General features: G+C 39.3%; 1 protein-coding gene across 1 annotated transcript in view; it reads right to left on the reverse strand.

Moving 5' to 3' along the window:
* Window positions 1-22089, reverse strand: part of LOC100021001 (mortality factor 4-like protein 1) — a 109751-nt gene that overhangs the window by 22581 nt on the left and 65081 nt on the right. The window contains exon 2 of the mRNA XM_056800883.1: window positions 7133-7245. The gene's annotated coding sequence lies outside the window, so the exon portion shown is untranslated. The remainder of the gene's footprint in view (window positions 1-7132; window positions 7246-22089) is intronic.

A 22089-nucleotide genomic window follows, 5' to 3' on the forward strand; every position in this document is an offset into this window, starting at 1 on the left:
ATAACAAAGACACATAGTACAGCAAAGCCAATTTCCACATTGGCCATGTCCACAAATGCATTTCTCATTCTGAGTTTTAAGTCCATTACCTTCCTGGCAGGAGGTAAGTGGTGTGAATCATCTTCAGTCCTCTGGACTCATGGTTTATGATTGCATTAATCAGAGTTCTAAAAGGGCCCACATTTTCATATTTCATAAAACATTTTAACAGCTTATCAGTTGTTGTTTTTTTCCCCACTGGTTTCTCTGGGTCCTTAAGTAACTTCATCTTTTACATTAACAACAGTTAGTTTGGGGTGTCCTTGATTAGCTGAGAAGTAATTCTTGTTGGTTAAAAAAAGATATTTATTGGACTAGAAGGATTTCTTGTGCTTCAAGATTTATTTACAGTTCATGCCATTTGTTTCCAACTGTACCTATTATTGGCTTGCCAGTAACATGCTAAAATAAAGCTGGGATCGAATTTTTAAAAATTTCATTGACCCACATTCAGCCTTCTTTTAGCATGATTTACTCAATATTGTTCTCTATTTGACTACTACCCCAGCTAACTAGAACAGTTCGTTGTTGTCTGAAAAGAAGAACAATTGGAAACATTGTGCTTGTTTCTTTCCCTGAAAGTAACAATTCATCCATTTAGCGCTTTTCCGGTGATTTTCAGTTCTGTGCTGGGGGCAGCTTGGTGTCTGATACTGTAAAGGTTAAAATTATGGTTAGCTGGGATGAGTCCCAAGAAATTCTAGCCTTCCATTCTGTAGCATGCCCTCCCAATGTAAACTGGCTATAGCAAGGTGATGAACCACGGTTCTTCTTTAGAGATGCATGGTAGCTCATTAGTATCATCATCCTCAGGGAACTGAGTGATGAATTAGAAAATCTTAGGGTAGGAGAGAGAATTTTGCCTTTTGCCATCATTAGGCAAATCCTATCACTCTTTATCTCATTGTTTTGCACCTATAAACATGTGTCGAGGCCTGCTTGCATAATCCTAACCATATTTCTGATACTTACCCTTTGGTTACTGGAATAGATGAATAAAGAAAGGAAGAATTGCATTTTTACCCCCATAGCTCAACAGTGAGCTAGCAGGGATGCAATGAAAAGCTTCACGTGAAGATTGACATGGTATATATTGCAGATGAAGGCTATTATCCTCCCCCATTTAACAGAATGATACACTGAGACAGAAAAGTTTCCATCACTTAGTATCACAGGCAAGGCTGGGAATGAGCCATGTGAGACCCAATTCTCCTTCTTGTGTACTGCAGTGACACTAAGCCTCGTGAGGCCCCATTCTCCTGCCTGGGTGCTGCAAATGATAATGTTTTCCTGATAATATTCAGGGTCTGCTTTCTTTAGGAAAAAAAAATCCTGGCTATTTTCATCATAGAATTTCGGAAGCCCTTTATAATCTTGAATTATGAAAGCTATTCATCCTTCTACTTCTCTGTATGTTCTCTGGAGAGCAAGTTATTATCAATGATAATCCAATGATAGTCATAAAAGTAATGCAATCATATCCGTCAGTAGAGGCACCGGTGGGTTGCTAGTGTGCTGATGGGGTACTGAGAAATAGTAAGCTTTACCAAACCCTCTAAAGCAAGGGGAAGAGAGAGGGAGAGCACCTACTATGTGCCAGGTGATATGCTAAGTAAACACTTGACAAGTAACTCATTTGATCCTCATGACGGCCCTGGGAGGTGGGTGCTATTATGGCCCCGATTTTACAGATGAGGAAACTATGGCAGGCAATGGTTTAATGACTTGCCCAGTGTCGGGTCACACAGCTAGTAAGGGTCTAAGGATGGTTTGGACTCGAGTTATACCCCCAACTATCTCTCAAAAAAAGCAGAGTTTGGGGAGACCCAGGGTCCTAGCTTGTTCAGGTTTCAAGGACTGTTTCACATATGAAAATAAGCAGAGGAAGATTTTAGTTGTCCTGCAAAATTACTTGTGTGAGTGCTATTATTGTGTGAGTGAATCCAGTGTTCTTTCTTGCCTTGTACTAAGGCTCCAAACAATGCTTCATCTTCATCTTGACGCAGTTCATTTGTTCCCAAAGGCCAACAAGTACTACACTAGGAATAGTGCAAGTGTTGCCATTATAGTGGTAACTATATTAAAATTTATTTTAACCTGACCCAGATACAGAACCACCTCAAAAGGAAAGAGAGACGTCATTAAAAACCTTCCCACTTTGTTACCTTAACATCTCCTAACTTTTATTGCTTATTGGTATTTAATCCCCCATCTTAGGATGCATAGATTGTTGGTTACAGACTGATCTGAATCTTGCTTTTATACAAATTCGCCTTACATGTCACTAAAACCTTTACCTCTTACTCATGGTGAAATTTGGGACCCACCCCTTGACTGAGAGTTGATGGACTCAGGGTACAAGCTGAGACACATTTTTTTGACATGGCCAAATGTGGTATTGTTACAAGGTTCTTGTTTTTCTTTCTTTTTCAAAATGGGGGGAGGTGTTGTTAATTGAAAAAGAAATAAAATATAATTTAAATAAATAAAAAAGTAGAAACTATCTCTCGATCAAGAAATTTCCATTATTTTGAAAAGTTTGCATACCTCTACTCTAAAACACAAGTGAATCCTCTGTTGCCCACAAGGGATAAGACCTGGTGATTTTAAAATTTGCTCAATCCCAATTTTTCTGTGATACACTTTTAGGAAGCAGGTGCCATACTAATTATAGGAAGGAAGATGTGAGTGCTCAGCAAGACATTTTCTATTATTACATTTTCATAAAACAAAAGAGAGAATGTCTTAAAAGCACTCAGTTTCAAGTTCCAAATCCCTGAGCTATCCATTCTTTGTCAAATGATCATTCCAACATAGAAAATGCCAGCTAGAGATCGGAGAGAACAAGGTTTTAGTCTTGGGTTCAGTTCAGAAATTAGTATGTTTCCCCCCCCCTCAACTCCCCCAAGTCTTGAATTAAGGCTTTTCTCCAAGTGCATCTTTAAAGGAAAAGAAAAGAAAATCATCAATACAGTTTCAAAGTTTGGTGCTTAATGAGGGCTCCATCAAAATAGTCTGCCAGGCTTAAGGTCTTCTCTGGAAGTTCCAAGAGTTTGGGGATAGTTGTGATGGGCATAGTTTGAGTACTCTGAAAAAGAAAAGAATTGTGGCTCCTGTCCACATGTAGGGAACTTTCATCCTGAATACTCTTCCGCATGGAATCCCAGAGAAATCTTTGAGTGTGTGTGAAATATGTAAGGAAAGATCATGTTGGAAAAGGATACCTTCCAAAATGTCAACAAGTTCTCTAGTTAATAGCACAACTGACTCTGAGGTTCTAGACCTGCATATTCACATGAAGTAGTGTGAATCAATATAAACTTACACTGTTGGTGCCCACCCAGAAGTACTCCTTTGGATTTCTCCATCATGCACTGCATACCTTTTCTTCCCCCTTTCCTCAAACTTTTTTTCACCTGTCCTCCCTAACAGACTGGAAACTCCGTGAGAATGGGACTGTCTTTCTTTTACATATTCACATCCCCAATGATCAACATATGACAGATAATAAATATTTATTGACTGACTGATTGGTGTTGACTTAAGGTCTCCTACCCTCAGAAGCAAACCTGAACCAGGTTTGGACTTGGAAGCATGTCCTGAAAGAATCAGTTTCTTTCTTTGGCTCTTTGTGTCCCCCATTCTAGAGGAAAATTCCCTGAATAAAAGCTTAGGTATAGCTTAGGGGTCAGTTTCCTCAATTGTAGGTAATAGGAACATAGGATCATAGATTTTGAGCTGGAATTTACTTTAGAGATCAGTGAGTTCAAACCCCTCATCTTAGAGATGAGAAAACTAAGTCATGGAATGGTTAAATGATATCCCCAGAGTTGTAGCTATTAAGTGTCTGAGGCAGGATTTGAACCCAAGTCTTCAGGACTCCAAGTTCAGCACTTTATCCTCCACTCCTACATATATGGGTTATTTTACCCACCACAGAAAATTCATAAAATGCAAAGACTCAAAGGAGACCATGTACAGATATAGAAATATGAAGTATTCCAAAAGTCCATTAAGCTCAACTTCTTGGCAAACATTCTTTTCCTGGGTCTGATGAGCAATATTTCCCCATTTACCCCAGACCTGTACCATTCAAGCAACCCACAGCAACAACAGGGTTGGCAAAATCGAGATGTCTTTCCCTACCATGGTATGGCTTTATTCCTTCAGCTGTTGGGGATCCTCTCTTCTTCTCTCAGTAGCGTGTTGTTATGGCAAACTTCTCTCTCTAGGAAGCTCAGACTTGCATGGAAAGTCAATTCTCAGGAACTCTAATCTCTTACCCATGCTCAGAAAAGGAACAAGAAAGGCAGAAGAAATTGGACAGGAACTGGGGGTTCAGAAACTCCCCGATCAACCAGCTATGTACTCCTCCTGCAAGTCCTCATTTTTTGCTCCTGAGGAAGGGAAGGGAGAAATCCCCTTTAACCCTTCCTTGTTGCATTCCAGGCTGGAAGTTCAAGGAAGAGAAATCTTCAGAAAAGAAAGCAGCTGAGCCATCTTGCATTTTATTTTTATAGACCACAAAGACAGTGGCCCTCAGACAGGAGTCCAGCCTTTTGAGGCTGATCAACAAGTCTCAGAAACCCAATCGATAAGGCTCCAGTAGAGATATATATAAAGCAAGGCATCCCCTGAGCAACCCCCTCTTCCCTATATTTATGAAAGTCACTTCTTGACTTTCATTATTTATTTCTTTTATTTGAACTTAGCTCCTTGAGAGAAGGGACCATCTTTTTTCTTTCTTTGTATCCCCAGCACTTAGCACAGTGCCTGGCACATAGAAGGAGCTTGATAAATGTTTGATTGACTAGCCTGGAAAATGGTTCTGGGGGTGAGTGGCACACATGTGCTGGATCGAAATAAGTTGCCTGAGCTCAGTGCCACCATTTTTTTCAACTATACAGTGATGAAGAAGAATGATATTAACCTACATCAGAAAGATGCTTTGAGAAATAACTGAGTTTGAAAAGAAGATTTTCTATTGTATCATATGAGATTCAGATGATATAGAGAACTGAATAGAGAATGAGTTCTGTTGGCAAATGGGGAGTGGGGAATCTAAAACATCTGTTTGAGAAAGTCTTTTTTTTGTTGGCATTTTTTTCTGCTTAAACTGCAAAGGCTCTTTTCATTTCTTCCTAAACTGGTAGGCTTTATTGTTGATACCAAAATTAATATTCACTTATCCAGCAAGCATTTTTAAAGAAGCTACCTCATACAAAGCACTGTGCTAGGCCCCAGGGGAGGTACAAAGAAAATGAACACATATCCCCTGCCCTGAGGAAGCATGCAATCTAATAGAATGCATATGACACCCAAATATATAAAATTTGTGGTTACTTCAATAACTATAATGCAGAATACCATATAAAAAGAATTTAAGACAGGAATAAATGACTAGGCAAGGTCAGAGGAAGGAAAGATTATTTCTAATTGAGGAATTCCCCAGAGTTACCTAGAGTTTAAGGAAAAAAGAGAATATTTTGCTCACTTTCTAGTGCTTTAGACTTACATTATTGTCTTTTTTATTGTTTGTGTGTAAACAATAGGCACTTCATGCACGTTGAATCGAGTTGTCTGAGCTCAGTTGCATAAACAGAGAAGGAGGCAGGTAACTGACTAGATAATGAGCTAGAAGTCAGAAGACCCGAGTTAGAGTCAGGTCTGGCACTGAATAGCTCCGTGATCTTGGGCAAACCCCATTCCCTTTGTGAGACTCCATTTTCTCATCTAAAAATAAGGAATTCATCTGGATAAACTTGACAGTCTATGACAGTCTCTGATTCTCTGAATTGAAGCAGAACCAAGATAGGTTCACTTGACTGCAATCTCTAGCTCCCTTCACCTTCTCCTATGAGCAATGCGGTCCTTTTTATTCAAAGAAGACACTGCTCATGGTGACTACCATCTTTCAGAATAGACTAGGGAAAAGGCAGTGGTGGGATGAATCTTTCCTTTCTCACTGAATTGTGGGAAGATGAGATTTTGGCCTCTTGATGCATTACTTTCTGGCTTGCTAAATTGGCATTTTTAACTGCAGGGAACCAACCTCAGCAAACAGTATAATGGCAATAATCATTTTCTTGCCTTTTTTTATTTTCAAAACATCCCTAGGCTATGAGCAAGAAGGTCATAGAGATTGTAGGATTTCTTGCTAGAAGGGACCTCAGAGGTTATATAATCCAACTAGCTCATTTTATAATGAAGCTAACAGAAACGAGAAACACTGAGTGGCTTGCCCCAGGTCACATAGGCAATAAATAACAGCCAGGATTTGAACCTAGATCTTTTACTCCAACATTACAAGTCTTTCCACTGAACCACACTGCCTCATTCAGGTGGCAAGCTCATAGTCATTGCTCCTTAAAGGAATTTAGGACCTTGAAGAAAACCAAAAATCCACTCAGTGCATCCCACCCCCACCCCAAAACACACGCACACATGCTCATGCGCAAACCTGGAACATTCTTTCTGGGATAAATCCATTGCCAGACACCATCTTTGACCCCATTTGCCAATTCCTCTACTGCTAATTGCTTTTGAAATCGCTGCCATCATTGAGATTTCTTACTTTGAAGTAGCTGCTAGGTGGGGAAGGCCCATGACAGAATTGAAGGAATTCTTGGATGCCTGCTGAATCAGAGAGGTCAGGAAGAACTGAGATGGGGAGTTTCTTTGTTTCATGAAAAAGAGGCTAGTCTTTGGAGGGGCACAGATGATACCTTGGGATATTTATAATTGATCAGTTAAATGGGTGCTTTCTGAAACACCAGGAGCTCTCAAATCCATAGGGAAACTAAAATCTGCATGCAATTTCCAGAAATCAGCAAAGGGCAGGTCACTTAAAAGATGTTCTAAGAACCCTGCCAGCTGCCAGGCAGAGGCTATTAAAAAAAAAGAAAAGAAAAGAAAAGAAAAGGCAAGGTGCTTACAGGTGTTAGCAGTCAGCAAAACTCACCTGCTCACACCCAGGTGGATGGATGGAGCAGTGGCTGCCTCTTTTCTTGCCTCTCCCCACTGGTCACAGCTTGGAGGCAGGACAAAGACACTCCCTCCTGCAGAGGAAGGGTTTGGCTTCTTCAAGACTTACCTTGGCATTCCTTGATGTCTTGGGGAAGCAGATGACCCCAACTGAGCGAGACAGTCAGCAGAACAGCAGCCCTTGATGCTGCAATGGGAAATTTCCATTCTTTGCTTGCAGCCCTGAAAAGAAAAAAAAAATCTAAAGAGCTTGGTAGCTGGGAAATTTCCATCATGGAAAATTTTAACATATTCTTTAGCTCTAAACTGCTGGTTTACAGGGATCCTTCTCTTCCCTTTTGGTAATTTCCCTCTTTAAAAATTATTGTGAAAATGGCAAAGCTACAAATATGATCCTATGAGAATAAGGAAGATGATGTGATGGGGAGAGAAAGGTACAGGGTCAGTCTGGTATCGATAGCCACCTTTGTATACCAAAGCCCTAGAAATGTAAACAGCTCCCAGACCCACTGTTTGGGAATCCTTCCAAAAGAAAGAAGTATCTTCTCTTGGAGCACGGCAAGTGGCAGATGGATGGATGGATGGATGGATGATGGGTGCAGCTTTGGAGGATGACATAGTGAAGGAACTCTGCTGTTGGAGAAAGCAGTCCCAGGCAGACCCTATAGAGTCCCTCAACTTCATGAGACCAGCTTGTCTTGAACTGAAAATCCCATCCAGGGGTAGCAGCAGGTGAGCTTATTGCCTGTACTTCCAGCAGGTGAGTCCAACTAGGGGTTCTTAAGGTTTTTGGAGTCACAGACCCCTTTGGGTAGTGTTGGTGAAACCTACAGACCCCTTCTCAGAGAAATGCTTTTCAATGCATAAGATACATGGGATTACAGAGGAAACCAATTCTACTGAAATAGTTATCAAAAGATTATGAATGCCAAACAAGTAAACAAAAACAAATTCACAGACCTCAAAATAAGAATCCCAGATCTAAGAGGAGGTACTCTGATATGACAGGTGCCTTAGTGAGCTGTGGAGACAGAAATCTGGTACCCAATGGCTGCCTGACTCCACCCCTGTGGATGACCTCTAAAAAATAATGCCATGCCAGAGATATTCTCAGTTCAAATAGGCCGCAATTCCCCTAACACATACTCTATTGTTCCCAATATAAGCCAGCTCTGACTCTTAAGTCAACATTTTGGTGTCTCCATATACATTTCAAGGGATGGATATAAGAATGTGGCCATGGAAGGGATGAGAGAGGAAAGAGTTAAAGACATGTTATCTGCCTCATAGGGTTGCTTAAAGAATCAAATGGGACAATAGATGTAAAGCTCTCTCCTAACCTTAAAGCACCAGATGATGGTCTACTAGTTGGTCCAAAATATTTTAAACATTTTTCTTTTTATGAAAAGAAAAAAAAATAGATGTAAGGAAAGCTTCTTGGCTCCCAAGAGCTTTAGTCCTGACTAACCCACGTGTTGCCTCTGACACTGCATCAAAGTGAAACAGAAGTAGCCCAAACCTGTCATCACGCTGTATGAGCCTCTGGCTCTGACCTCCAAGGTTATGCTTAGGAAGCCTGGCTTGATCCATAATGTCTGTGCCGCCTCTGGAGATATTTTAAGCATCACTTGGCCTCTTCCTTTTGCATTCAGTAAATTCTTTGGCTGGATTATTATCAGTTTTCAAATCAAAGTCCCCAAAGTGGCACAGTGGAGGAGGGAAAAAACGAAAGTAAAGAAAATGTGGTATTGTCTGACTAGATTGTGACTGGCATAAAGTAGATCTTTTTTTTTATAAGATGAAAAAGCATTAAAAAAAAAAAAGAAAAATCTTAGGAGTTAGCAAGCAGCCCACCATCAACATATTACTATTAGGGTCTCGATAAATTCCTTAGGCTGACAGATTAGGTGAAACCTTTCCTTTCAAAGTCTCTGACTAGAAATGTTTCAATGGGCCACAAAGATACAGAACTGATAAGAGATACCTGATGACATAAGTAAAATAGATTCTTGTATTATATTGTAGAGTGAGTCATTTACTCTCTATACGCCTCAGTTTCCTCACTTACAGAATGAGTTTTAGATTAAATCACTATTCATGCCTTTTTTTTCTGTCTTGGATCCTACAGAATGAATGCAAGAGCCCACCAAAGATAGTCTAGAAAAACCTATGGACCAACCCCCTTTCAGAATAATGTTTTATTTATCTATTTATTTATTCATTTATTAATCCAAATGTTTATAAATCCAAACAAACAAGCATTTCCATATAGAAAGAAGATATTACACAAATGAAATAATAAATTTCCTTATTTTTCTTCATGTCTATATAATAGATTCCACCCAGAAGCATTCTTAAATGAGTAAAATTAGGTATATAAGCTTACAAAGCTTACAAAGGAAAGAATTAAATTGAAACTTAGCCATATATATAAATATATAAATTATATAAACATATGTATATATTCTCTCTTAGTATCAATCAAATTCTAAAATAGAAGAGCAGTAAGAGCTCAGCAATCAGGGTCAAGTAGGTAGGAAGTATCTGAGGTCACATTTGAACTCAAGTCCTCCCCACTCCAAGCCTGGTGCTGTATCTCTCTCTCTCTCTCTCTCTATATATATATATATATATATCTATATCTATATATAAAATAAAATTTATATATATATAATAAAATTTATATATATATATGTATATATATATATATAAATATAAAAGTTCAAAGATCCAGGTGAAGACCCCCTAGATTAAAGGATTGCTAAAGTCTCTTAAACTCTTGCATTCTGTGAATCCACAGGTCCTAGAGAGCAAATATCCAGGTTCCGGTACCTATTTGTGGAACTAACTCTTAAACTTCACACATTCAAGAGGAGAATTCACATGCCTGGCAGGAATACTGACATTTATATCACCCTTGAAATAAGCTACTTAAACTGACCTTTACTCCGCCTTGGGAAGTAGATTTTATGTTTGTTGTTGGGACTTTGATGTAGGCATATAGACATTCCCTGTACTATAGATCTGTGACTCATTGGTCATTTACATCTTATAGAGAAGCCTGAGATGCCAAATGGCTCTGTGATCTGTCCATGCTCACTCAGATAGTGTTTGTCAGAGGCAACACTTGAACCCAAGTCTTCTTGACTCCAGGTCCAATACTCTGTTTACTAAATCGTATTGTCTGTAATCTAAGGCAGCTCAATTGTCACTTGCCCTTGGTCAGCATAGCTAGTGTTTGCTAGAGGCAGGACATAAACCAAGGTCTTCTTGACTCCAGATCCAGCATTCCATTTACTAAACCATACTCCCAAGGCAACGTAGCTCCTTCTCAGTCAGTAGGATATAATTACCTTAGGGACTTTAGTCATTCGCTAGTCTAGACCACTCATTTTATAGATATAGAAAGGGAGAAATGAAAAAGTTAAATGACTCACCCAAGATGGCAAAGCAAGATAGTGGCAAAGCTAGAATAGAGCCAAGTCTCTTGATTTCTACTCTAGCTCTCTTTCCTCACCCATCTACATTACTCTGCTTTCATAATATCTCTGGTATCATTCATACTTCTCTTAAACCCGATCCTAGAGAGTCCTAAAGTTTGAGGTAAAGGAGAATATTTTGCACATTTTCTATTGCTTTAGATTTATGTATCTTTCTACTTGTTTGTGTGCATACAGTAAACTCTTAATGTATGCTGAATTGAGTTGACTGTGCTCATCTCTGTAAATTATCTAAACCCTTAGCTTCTCCATCTAGAAACCCGTCTTTTCCCACCCTTCACCGTTAATTCTTAAGACTGGGAGAAACTCCAGTTAATAAATCTTGCTACTTGTTAACACCTCTGGTGGCAGAAGAAATCAAAACAACTGGGTAAATGAACTAATACATATAGTTTGAATTTTTCCAGGGCTTTAAGATTTTTTTCTTCCTCACAACAACTTCATGAGGTTAGAACCTGTAAGCAGTATTACTCACATTTTACAGATGAGGAAAGTGAGAGAGAGGTTAAATGCCTTGCTTATGGGTAACAAAGCTACAAGTATCAGTAAAGAGGCTCAAATACAGGTCTTCTGATTCCAAGTCCAGGACACTTTCTGCTATTTCTACTCTTCTTCCCACAGCTCTTTCTAGATGTATACTTGTTGTTCTGCCATTTCAGTCGTGTTCTACTCTTCATGACCCCATTGGGGATTTTCTTGGCAAAAACACTGGAGTAGTTTGCTATTCTTCTCTGGTTCATTTTACAGATGAGAAAACTGAGACAAATAGGGGTAAGAGTCTTATCCAAGTGACACAGCAAGTCAGCATCTGAGGACAGATTTGACCTCAGGAAGATGAGTCTTCTTGACTTCAGATCCCTCCTTCTATCTGCTGTGCCACCTAGTTGCCCCCAGGTGCGTACAGCTTGATACAAATCTTACTGATTCCTCTCTGCCCTTCCCCTTGAACATTCTTATACAGATGAAATAAGATTATAAAGACCAACAAAGATGATCTTGAAAGAGAAAAGAAGTAATTTTTAAAATGCTCTCATTCAAAGGGTTATGTGCAAGTGGACAAAGTAGTCAGGCCAGCTAGCTTGGTCACAATGAAAGGTTGGCATAGATCAGCATTGGCCAAGTAATGGCATATATGCTCATCCAGCACTGGGGAACTGCTCCGTCCCCCCTCTTTCCAGTGCCTGATAACATTTTGCATGCCCCATCCCTCCGTCCAGCCATTCAAAGTAAGCACTTCCTTCCTCTGCTCTTTGGGGTAATGCAGGGGGCTCACAGGCAGCTTGAAATTGAAGTCCAGGCATGAGAACTTGAAAACCTTCGCCAACGCTGATCCAGAGTTCCCATTCCCAAGGATGATCCAAGGAGTTTATGCTAAAATTCTTTAATGGAACCTAACCCAGTAAATAATTCCCCTGAAGATTTACAACATATTTTTGTTGTCATTGAAAGGGGTTAGAGGAAAAAACATGTTGAGGACTATTGGTCTAGAGCAGCGTTTCTTTATTGTTTTTGGATGCCTTTTGCAGCCTGGTGAAACCTATGGACCTCTTCTCTAGATGTTTTTAAATGCATAAAATAGGATTACAAAATAAATCAAAGATTAGTGAAAATAAATATAATTTAATATAAATATAAAATATAATTTTTCCATCCAAGTTTAGAAACCCCCTAAAATTTATTCATGGGCCCCATGCAGGTCCATGGACTCCAGATTAAGAACCACTGATCTAAAAGAAATTATGGATTGATTTAAAGAAGTATTTAAAACCCTTCACTACTTGGCTCCAGCCTACATATAGTTGTTGGGGGTTTTGTTGTTGTTTTTATATAATTGGTATATCTTTTATAATAAGAGGGGTTACAAACTGAGAATCAGAACAAGGGGTCCCCAACTCTAAGGGATCTAACTATTCAGCCCCATAACCCTCTATGTCCCTCACAAGAGGAAGCCTTTAGGTCTTCTGGCTAACTTACCAGCTCCCTATTTCTATATAGGTGCTCCCCAAAAGCTGACTAAGCTATCTATCTATGACTCTCAGTAGTTGGTTAGATTTAGTTCAAAAACTGTCTCCAAAACCCGTTATGATTGCTCCCAAATGGCGGAGTCCACCCCAGGGGGTCTGACCCCTGAGGTAAAATCTCAAAGCCAATCTGACAAGATTTTTAGATAAAACCTTCTGGAAAGCACAGAAGGTGTGATCAGATCCTTTCCTAAATGTTCCCCAGTCAAACAGAGAACCTCCAAAGATGATTTGGGGGTTTCTCTTTCTCCACATTCAGCTTGAGGTAGCTGAGCTCTGACACGCTGCCTTTCCTCCTCTCTTCCCGACAGGAAGAGCCTCCTCTCCAACAGGAAGTCACTCACTCTAGCACTTGTCACTTCCAAACTGTTCCTCCTCTGCCTTCTGCCTGCTAAAATCCTTTCCCTTAAGTTCCTAGCCTGTACCTTAAAGACAGCCTTCCACTTTTCTTAATCTTATCCTATCTCTATCCTTTTCCCATTACAATAGCCATCCTTACTACACATCATTCCTTTTCTGGGATCTAGCCAAACTGACCTTCTGATTATTTTTTCATATCTGACATCCCACTGCCAATGGCCATGCTTTTATGTAGGTTAGACCCCTGACTGGTATGCATTCTCTCCTCACTTCCAACTTTTAAAACCCAGAGTTTTCTTTAAAACTTAGCTCAAATAGCACCTCCTACATGAATCCTTTCCTGATCCCTCCAATCTCTAATATCTCTCTACTCTCTCTGCTATCATTACCTTATATTTATTTTGTATATACTCATATTTATTTTTGTTGTTACTGTTGTTGCTGTTCAGTCATTTTGATCATGTCTGACTCTTTGTGACCCTGTTTGGGGTTTTCGTGGCAAAGACACTGGAATGAGTTGCCATTTTCTTCTCTGTCCCATTTTACAGATGAGGAAACTGAGGCAAACAGGATTAACTGATTTGCCCAGAGTCACATTGCTAGTAAGTGTCTGAGGCCAGAATTGAACTCTCCCAATAGATCTCACTCACTCCAGACTTGGCACCCTAGCCACTGTGCCACTTATCTGCCAATCATATTGTCTACACTAATAGAATATAAACACTGAGGCCAAGAATTGCTTCATGTATTTGTATCTCTAGTTCCTATCATAGAGGCTAGGCATAGTAGATGCTTAATAAATATTTGTAGACAATATATATATAGTATATATATATATATATATATATATATATATATATGTCACCCATAATGCTTGGTCTCCCCCCACCTCTGAGTTCACACAAGACCAGGTTTAGTTCACACAAGACCTAAGCCCATTGGATCGAGGTCTCTTTCTAGGTTTCTGCCTCCATCCATCCCAAGGGACACTCTAAAAGGAGCTTGGATACAGCTTAGACCTATAGTTTCCCTATATGTGTGTAATAGGATCCCCTCCCATAGAGGCCATCACTGTACAAAATGGTAATAGGTATGAGACAGCTTCTTATTTCCTCTACCATGGAAAATGCATGACACAAAGGGCTCAGAGGCATGTATAAACACATACAGGATACATAAAACACTCCAGTAGCCCATTATATTCATTAAACTCTCCCTGAAGATGCCAAACAAATACCTCCATTCATCTTGGACCTGCTCCATCTGAGAAACTTCCAGCAATACCATAGGGAAGGGGCAAGATCTAGATGTCCATTCCCCATGACTTTAGTTCTCTGGCTGTCCACTCTCATCCCCTTCTCTGAGAAGAGTGTTTGATTCTTGACCCATTAATTATCCAATGAATTCAGGGATTCCAACTACAAGTCTGGAAACATCTCTTCCCAGGATCAATATTCACTGGCTAGTGCTCAGAGAAAGAAATGGTAAAAAGGGAAAGAGCCAGACTAAGAGAGACCTCCCTCCCAGGAACTGTGCAAGCCCATGTTTCTCACTGCTCTGTGTTTCTGCAGTAAATCACTCTTGTGGCTACTGGGAGGGTTGAGGAAGAGAGAAAACCTTTCTGCAATCTCTACCCTTCAACCCAACCTGCTGGACTCTGGTCTGGAAATCCAAGGAAAGCAAGAAAAAAGTGTAAGGAGTGGGAACAGTGTAAAAAATGTGACTCATTCTCATGGACCACAGGGAAGATGGCTCATCTGAAAAGAGCCCAGGCTCTTCATTCTGCCACAGTCAACCAATAACTGGGAGGCAGTCCCAGTCACTGGAATCAACTGGAGGATTTCCTTTTGTTCTCCTGGCAAAGGAGCTTGGGAATGTGGCTAGTTCCATGAGAGGGTGCCCCCTCCTATTTTTCCTTGTTGTTTAAATCACATTTTACTTGATTTTCATACAGATTTGCTTTCTTTCCTTCTCATTTTTCTCCACCCTTTATTAAGAAAGCAATTCACAAAAAAAAAAAACCCACAAAAAAACCCACACAAAAAAACAAGAAACCTGTTACAGCATGTACATAGTTTGGCAAAACAAAAGTCCAAAACAAAGGTCCTAAAGAAAAATCTCTCTAACTGCACCCTGAATCCATCCCCTCTCTATCAGGAGATGCTCCATTCTGACAATAATCTCAAGTCGATTCTGGAGGACTCACTCCATTGATTATGGTTTCCCCTAATCAGCCCCAAATTATATTTGTTTCAGGAAGTCCTAAGTCACATAGATGTATAATCGGTATGTAACCTTTCTATTCATGCGGCACATCTTTTCACATGTACTTATTTCCCCCCATTATAATGGGAGCTCACTGCAAGCAGGGATTGTTTCATCCTTTGCCCCTTATCCCTAGCACCTAGAATAAAGCCTGGCACATAGTAAGTCCCTAATAAATACTTGTTGATTTATTGATTAACTGACCCAGTTCAGCACCAGTTGGTGAGCCCCTTCCTTCCTCTCCCCCCATCTCTCTCCCTTCCCAGTGACCACCCAATAGTTGGCATCAGATGGCCATCCCAGTCTCTATTGGCTCAGCTTCTTTCCCATTACAACCAATAATACAAGATTACCAACAGCTATAATTAGCTTCTAGATGCACTCATGTCTAAAAAATTGAGCAGCCTCTCCTGTCCCCTTAGAAATGGGCCTTTCAAGGAAGCTGGAGCCATTTCAGTAAGCAGTTTCAGAAAGATTATAAAATCATAGAATTTTCGAGCCCGTTTAATTCAATCCCCTGCTCTTGCAAATGGCAAAGCTGAAACTGGAGCCTCAGCTTCCAGGCTCTGTGCTAGCCCAAGTGCCTGGAAACTGCACCGTCATTATTGCGTGCAGAGAAATGGCACATCGCAAGCTTTAACAATTTCATCGAGCTTCATTTAAATACTGTATGTGCCATCGGCTTGTTGCAGCTGCCACTTCACTTAGCACAGTGAAAAGTCCAGGCCAACGCTTTGCAAGAGATGATTACAAACCTGGGGAAAGGCAGGCTAAGAAACAGGTGCATTCATCAAAAAGAAAAGCAGAGGATTATGTTAATATCGCATTCCGGTGGCAAAAGCGAAGAAAGCGCCGAAAAGCGCAGGGAGAAAAAGATGTTCAAATCACAGGGAAGGGACTCCCTCCTCGGTGGGGAATTTGGTGCTGTCAGTGTAGGGGTTTGCAGCAAGCAGCCTATAGGGGGAACAGCAGTGGCATTGGGCGCGTCCTCTGGTTTGCAATCCATATTCCCTTTCCAATTTCTTGGCTGTCTCTCTTAAAGAAAAGAAAGGCCTGGAAGGAAACAGCTATGGATAGAGGGCTCTTTTAGAGAGGGAACCTGGCAGCAATTGCACAAGCAGAACAGTAAGTTCTTTTTTTCTTTTTTCTTTTTAAACCCATACCTTCTGTCTTGGAATCAATCCTAATGCAGAAGAGGGGCAAGGGCTAGGCAACTGGGGTGAAGTGACTTGTCTCAGATGGCCCAGCTAGGAGGTGTCTGGAGTCACATTTGAACCCAGGTCTTCCTGACTTCCGGCCTGGCACTCTATCTGCTGCTATCCAGCTGGCCCTAGAACTGTAAGTTCTGTTGGAGGACGAAAAGCATCTAAATGGAGACTTTACAAATTTCTGGGAAGGTGTTTCCAGATTTGGGCTAGATAATAATATTTAGGGATATTATTATTATTGTATTATTTATTATTATATTATTAGGTGGAGCAGCGGATAAAGCACTGGGATTGGAATGAAGAAGGCTTATCTTCATGAGTTCTCAGAGGCTAGCTGTGTGACCCTTGGCAAGTCACTTAACTCTGTTTGCCTCAGTTTCCTTATCTACAAAATGAGTTGGAGAAGGAAAATGGCCAACCACTCCAGTATCTGTGCCAAGAAAATCCCAAATGGAGTCACAAAAAATCAGACATGATTGAAAGGACTAAACAACAAAAATAATATTTCCTATTCATAGTATGGATAGCATTTATTTATATAACACTTGCCATGTGCCAGGCACTGTGCTAAGTAAGTGCTTTACAAACATTATCTCTTTTGATCTTCACAACCCTGGAAGGCAGCTACTACTATGATAATTATTTTGTAGTTAAGGAAAATGAAGCAGGCAAAAGTTAAGTGACTTGTTCAAGGTCACACAGCAAGTAAATGTCTGAGGTTGGATTTGAATTCAGGTCTTCCAGGCTTCAGGCCCACTGCTCAATCTACTTTGCCCCTTGGCAAAGAACACTTCACAATTTATAAAATGCTTTATACTTTTAACAGTGCTTTCATCACAATGGCCTTATGAGGTAGAACAAATATCCTTCCCATTTTACAGGTTAGGAAATTGAGATTCATCCAGATGAAGTGACTGACACATACACACACACAGAGCTAATTATTGGCAGGAATTCAAACCCAGGTCCTCTGACCACTGCTCTCCTAATTATATACACTACATAAAAACTGCTTTTTTCAATCCCATGAAGTTTATGGTACAGTTATTATTGCCATTTTATAAATGAGAAAACTAAGGCTCAGAGCATTTGTGTGACTTATCTAAGTTAACATGAATAGCAAAGCCAGGACAGAATGAATACTCAAATATTCAAGGTTCAAATTCAGCACTTTTTTCACTATATTATATATAACTCTACATATAATTCCTTTTTCCCCCTACTTCAGTTCTTTATTAGAAATCTGCAAATTGATTAATATTTCCTATTGATTCTTTTTCCCCCTGGTGCAAAATGCAGGCTGAACATCATAGAACATCTGTGCAGAAATTCATTCATCAATCTCCTGATTCCCTTATCGCCTAATAGAAACCCCTAAGACACCAAGCCACTTAGGAAAAAATAGAACTTTTCGAATTTTGATTAAGAGCCTTAATCAAATGAATATTCATCAGAATGAATAAATCCATCAATCTGTAAGTTGCTGAGGCAAGAGATAAGGACAAATATAAGCATCTTTGTAGGGCTGTGGTATAGCCTGTTCAAAGCAGTTCCTAAGAACCAAGGATTAAGTTTTTTTTTATTACTTTTTAAAATCCTTATCTTCCTTAGAATCAATACTGAGTATTGGTTCTAAAGCAGAGAGCAGTAAGGGCTAGACAATGAGGGTCAAGTGACTTGTCCAGGGTCACAGCAAGGAAGTACCTGAGGTCATATTAGAGCCCAAGCCTCCCTTCTCCAGATCTATGGTTAAATTTTCAGCATAAGCATTCTCATTTCAGAAATTAGCAGATGCTATATAAATCAAGGCTTGGTTTACTGTTCTTTTGATTGTTTAGACTTAAGAAAGTGATGGAGAAAATGTTAATAATGTAGATTAAACTTAAAAGTATGTTGTGAATAGTAGTTTTTTTCCTTCTGTAAATCCAGTTGTTAAACATATATCACATTCCTGATTTAGGTCATATTTACAAACATATACACAAATATGTCCATAGAGCACATATATTATAGATATGCATATATGCATAGAGATAACACAGATAATTATTATAATAACATGTAAATACATACATATTTAATGTATACCATAGAAAGCTCCATGCTTATAACATGACAAGATTTTACTTTTGTTGTTAAAAATAAATTTTGTCACAGGGACATGAATGCATCTTAGAAAAACTGCTTTTTTAAAGCATAAATTCATGTCCCTGTGACAAAGTTTAATTAAATTCAACAAGCATTTATTAAAGACCTATGTGTAAGGCACCAAAAATACAAAGAAAGAAAGAAAATTTTAAAACAGCCCCTGCCCTCAAGAAGCTTACATTCTCTACATTAAATTGAAAAGTTTTTTTAAACAATATTTTTTTTACAAATAAAACTAATGTAGCCAAGCTTAGAAGGAAAGCCATATGCTTGGGGAAAAAAGGTTTATGGACAGTTTCTTACATAAAGGTAATCTAAAATATATTGATAACTTTGCCAAATATATAAGAATATAATCCATTCCCCAATTAATAAATGGTCAAAATTTTTTAAAAAGAAGCTTACATTCTCCTACAAAATATAAGATCATCCTGTATAATGAAGCTTCTAGGGCTTTTAATTAAATGCAAGCACATCATAAAACAGATTTGCATAATTAGCTTTTGTGGAAACCACACTGAATTGTGGACATGCTTGGCTTGTAGATAACTAAACCCCTCCATCTTTCCTTCCTGTGAACTAGTGTTTAGCTTCATCTCCTCTATCCTGTACTTCTTCAATGGATTTTAAAAATCTGAGTGCAAGCTGACACATTTAAATTTCAGTTTGGTAGTTTTAGTTCTATCCTATAAGACTTTTTCTTATTCTGGATTCTATCCCAGCTTTTTATCATCTGTCAAGGTATTAACAGAATTCATAGGTTGTTAGAGCTGGAAGGGAGGGATCCCAATATTACTGCAGTCAAGGAAATAGGGAGAATAAGAAGGCAGCATCTCTTTGCCTAGAACCCGTGATGGCTCAGATCTGCTCTCTTTGGGTCCCTAAACTGACCTTTGCTTCTCTCTGACTGACTATCTGAGTGTGTTAACGGGAAGCAGAGAAAGGGCTAAATGCTGTCTCTTTGGGCACAGCAACGTAGCTGTGATGTGCTGTGTTTTGGGTATCCCTGGGGAATTTCTCTTCCATTAGGCTGCACTCAGAGACTTGAGATTTTCAGGACTGCATTATGTACCAAAACACTGAGGAGTGATGAGTTTATTTTATTTAACAGAATCAGTAACTGTTTTGCTCCACAACAGCTATTGTTTTTGTTTATTAATTTGTTTTAAAACCCTTGCTTTCTATCTTAGAATTCATATTGTATATTGTTTTCAAGGCAGAAGAGTGGTAAGGGCTAGGCAATGGGGGTTAAGTGACTTGCCCAGGGTCACACAGGTAGGAAGGGTGAGGCCAAATTTGAACTCAGAATTTCTAGTCTCTAGGCTCAGCCCTCAATCCACTGAGTTACATAACTGCATCCCCCCTCCTCCATAATAGTTTTTTTAAATCATTCCCTGAGTAATGGAGCCTAAAGTCATGAAGACCCGAATTCAAATCCAGCCTCAGGCATTTACTAGCTTGGGCAAGTCACATAACTGCTACCAGCCTCAGTTTCTTCATCTGTAAAATAAAATGGGGAGTAGCAATAGTACCTACCTTCCAAGGTTGTTGGGAGAACCAAATGAGATCATAATTGTAAAATACTTAGCACCTCTGTCTGGCACATTGTAAACACGACATAAACAAATGTTGGCTACTAAGTTGCTGATTAAAAAAACTTTGGCTATGTAACAGTTAAATTAGTTTCTCTACTAAAAGTATTATATTTTTAGAGGCTTATTAAAGATTATTAGAAATCAAAGATACAAATCAATAAGCCATGTTTCTAGGACTGATAAGCTCATTCAATTTCACTTACTCTACAACTTGAGAGATGCATGTGCTTAGAAGTGGAAGCAGAGAGAGCAAGTACAGTCAGTTTAAATACAAATTTTGTTCTTGGCCCAGGTGGGGATCTCAGGTGAGATTATAGGGCATTCTGGGAAGTGCCAAGGACTTCTGGGGATTGAAGTCTGGGGTTCAAATTTCATTTTTACAGCTAGTACTAGAAGTACTAAAGACCTATGACACACCACTAAAGACCTTCTTCCACACAGGTAGCAAACTTCATCAGTTAATACCATGGGGATGGTTGCTTCCCCAGCTACAAATCTATTTAACTTTATTACTGATTCGCCCATTGTTCTTATTCTTGTTTTTAAAACAACAATAAAAAAGCTATAACCTATGACCTAGAACTGAAGCTATGAGTTGATACAGACCATGTTCAGTCTTGAAGACTTTTCAATAATTATACATTTTTTGGTTGATGCCCTCACCCAAGGTTTCTCTTTGAAAATATCACAATCTGTCTTGTTTTAAAAAGAAAAGAGCCCTCAGATTCCATCCAGCTATTAACAAGCCTGATTATAGGCTAGGCATTAAAAAAAACCCCAAACACTTTCCCTTCCATTTTAAATTCAGTACTATATATTAATTATTGGTTCCAAAGAAGAAGAAGAATAGTAAAGGGCTAAGCAATGGGGATTAAATGACTTAACCAGGGTCATACAACTAGGAAGCATTTGAGGGAAGATTTGAACCCAGGACCTCCCATGTCTAGACCTGGTTCTCAATCTACTGAGCCACCTAGCTGCCCCTTGAGGGGGGCTATTTTTCAAATGAAGACTTTCCTGATCTCCAAAATTACTAGTGCTTCCCCCACCAAAATACCCCCCCACAAAAAGTCCTTTATATTTATTTTGCATATATTATGCTTATAGTTACATAAATACATAATGTCCCTCTGTCCCCTGCCCCTACCATGTAAATTCCTTGATTATGTCATTTCAGCCTTTGTTTCTCCAGCACTTAGTATGGGACCTAATACCTAGTAGGCACACAAATGCTTGTTGCTTGCTGGCTTGTTTAATTAGATTCCCTTACATAAGTTTTTAATAACTATAAGTCTGATTTATTATCCATAAGCAAAATTTGGATCCCACCTACCTTTCTAGGCTTATTTCCCAGTTACTCTCCATTAGGTACTCCACATTCCAGCCAAACTAAACTAATGATCATCTCCCAAACACTTTGCAAGCTTTTCCTTGTTCCCACATCAAACTTTTCATTATATGTGAAATGCTCTTTCCCAACCCTACTCCCACAGGATGAAATCCTATTCAGTTTCTTATGCCTTCTCAAATACTGCCTCTTCTGTGATCCTTTCCCTGATCATTCATTCATCTATTTATTCATTTGTTCATTCATTCATTCATTCATTCAACAAGCTTCTTCATCCACAGGCACACACTGGAAGTGAGTGATCTGCCTTCACTAGATTGCCCAGTACTTTGTCCTCTTCTCAGGTACTTATTTGTATTGCTTATCTCTCTCCAAATTGACCAGCCTTTCTAGATTCTAATCTTCCTGAAGAGAAAGAAGGGCTGTGGATTACCATTATCTCTCCCTGTTTCCCCCAATAGGTTACACTGTACTCTGCAGCTCATACTGCCTAACAAATATGCAGTGGATGTTATTGTTGACTATGAACTAATAGGCATTAGTCTCTTGCTTGCTGTTCCACTGTGACTATCTGAACAATATTAATAATAAAAATAATGCTTGCAGTACCTATCTCATTGG

The sequence above is a fragment of the Monodelphis domestica genome, chromosome 5 (genome assembly GCF_027887165.1).
Source record: "Monodelphis domestica isolate mMonDom1 chromosome 5, mMonDom1.pri, whole genome shotgun sequence".
NCBI classification, from domain to species: Eukaryota; Metazoa; Chordata; class Mammalia; order Didelphimorphia; family Didelphidae; genus Monodelphis; species Monodelphis domestica.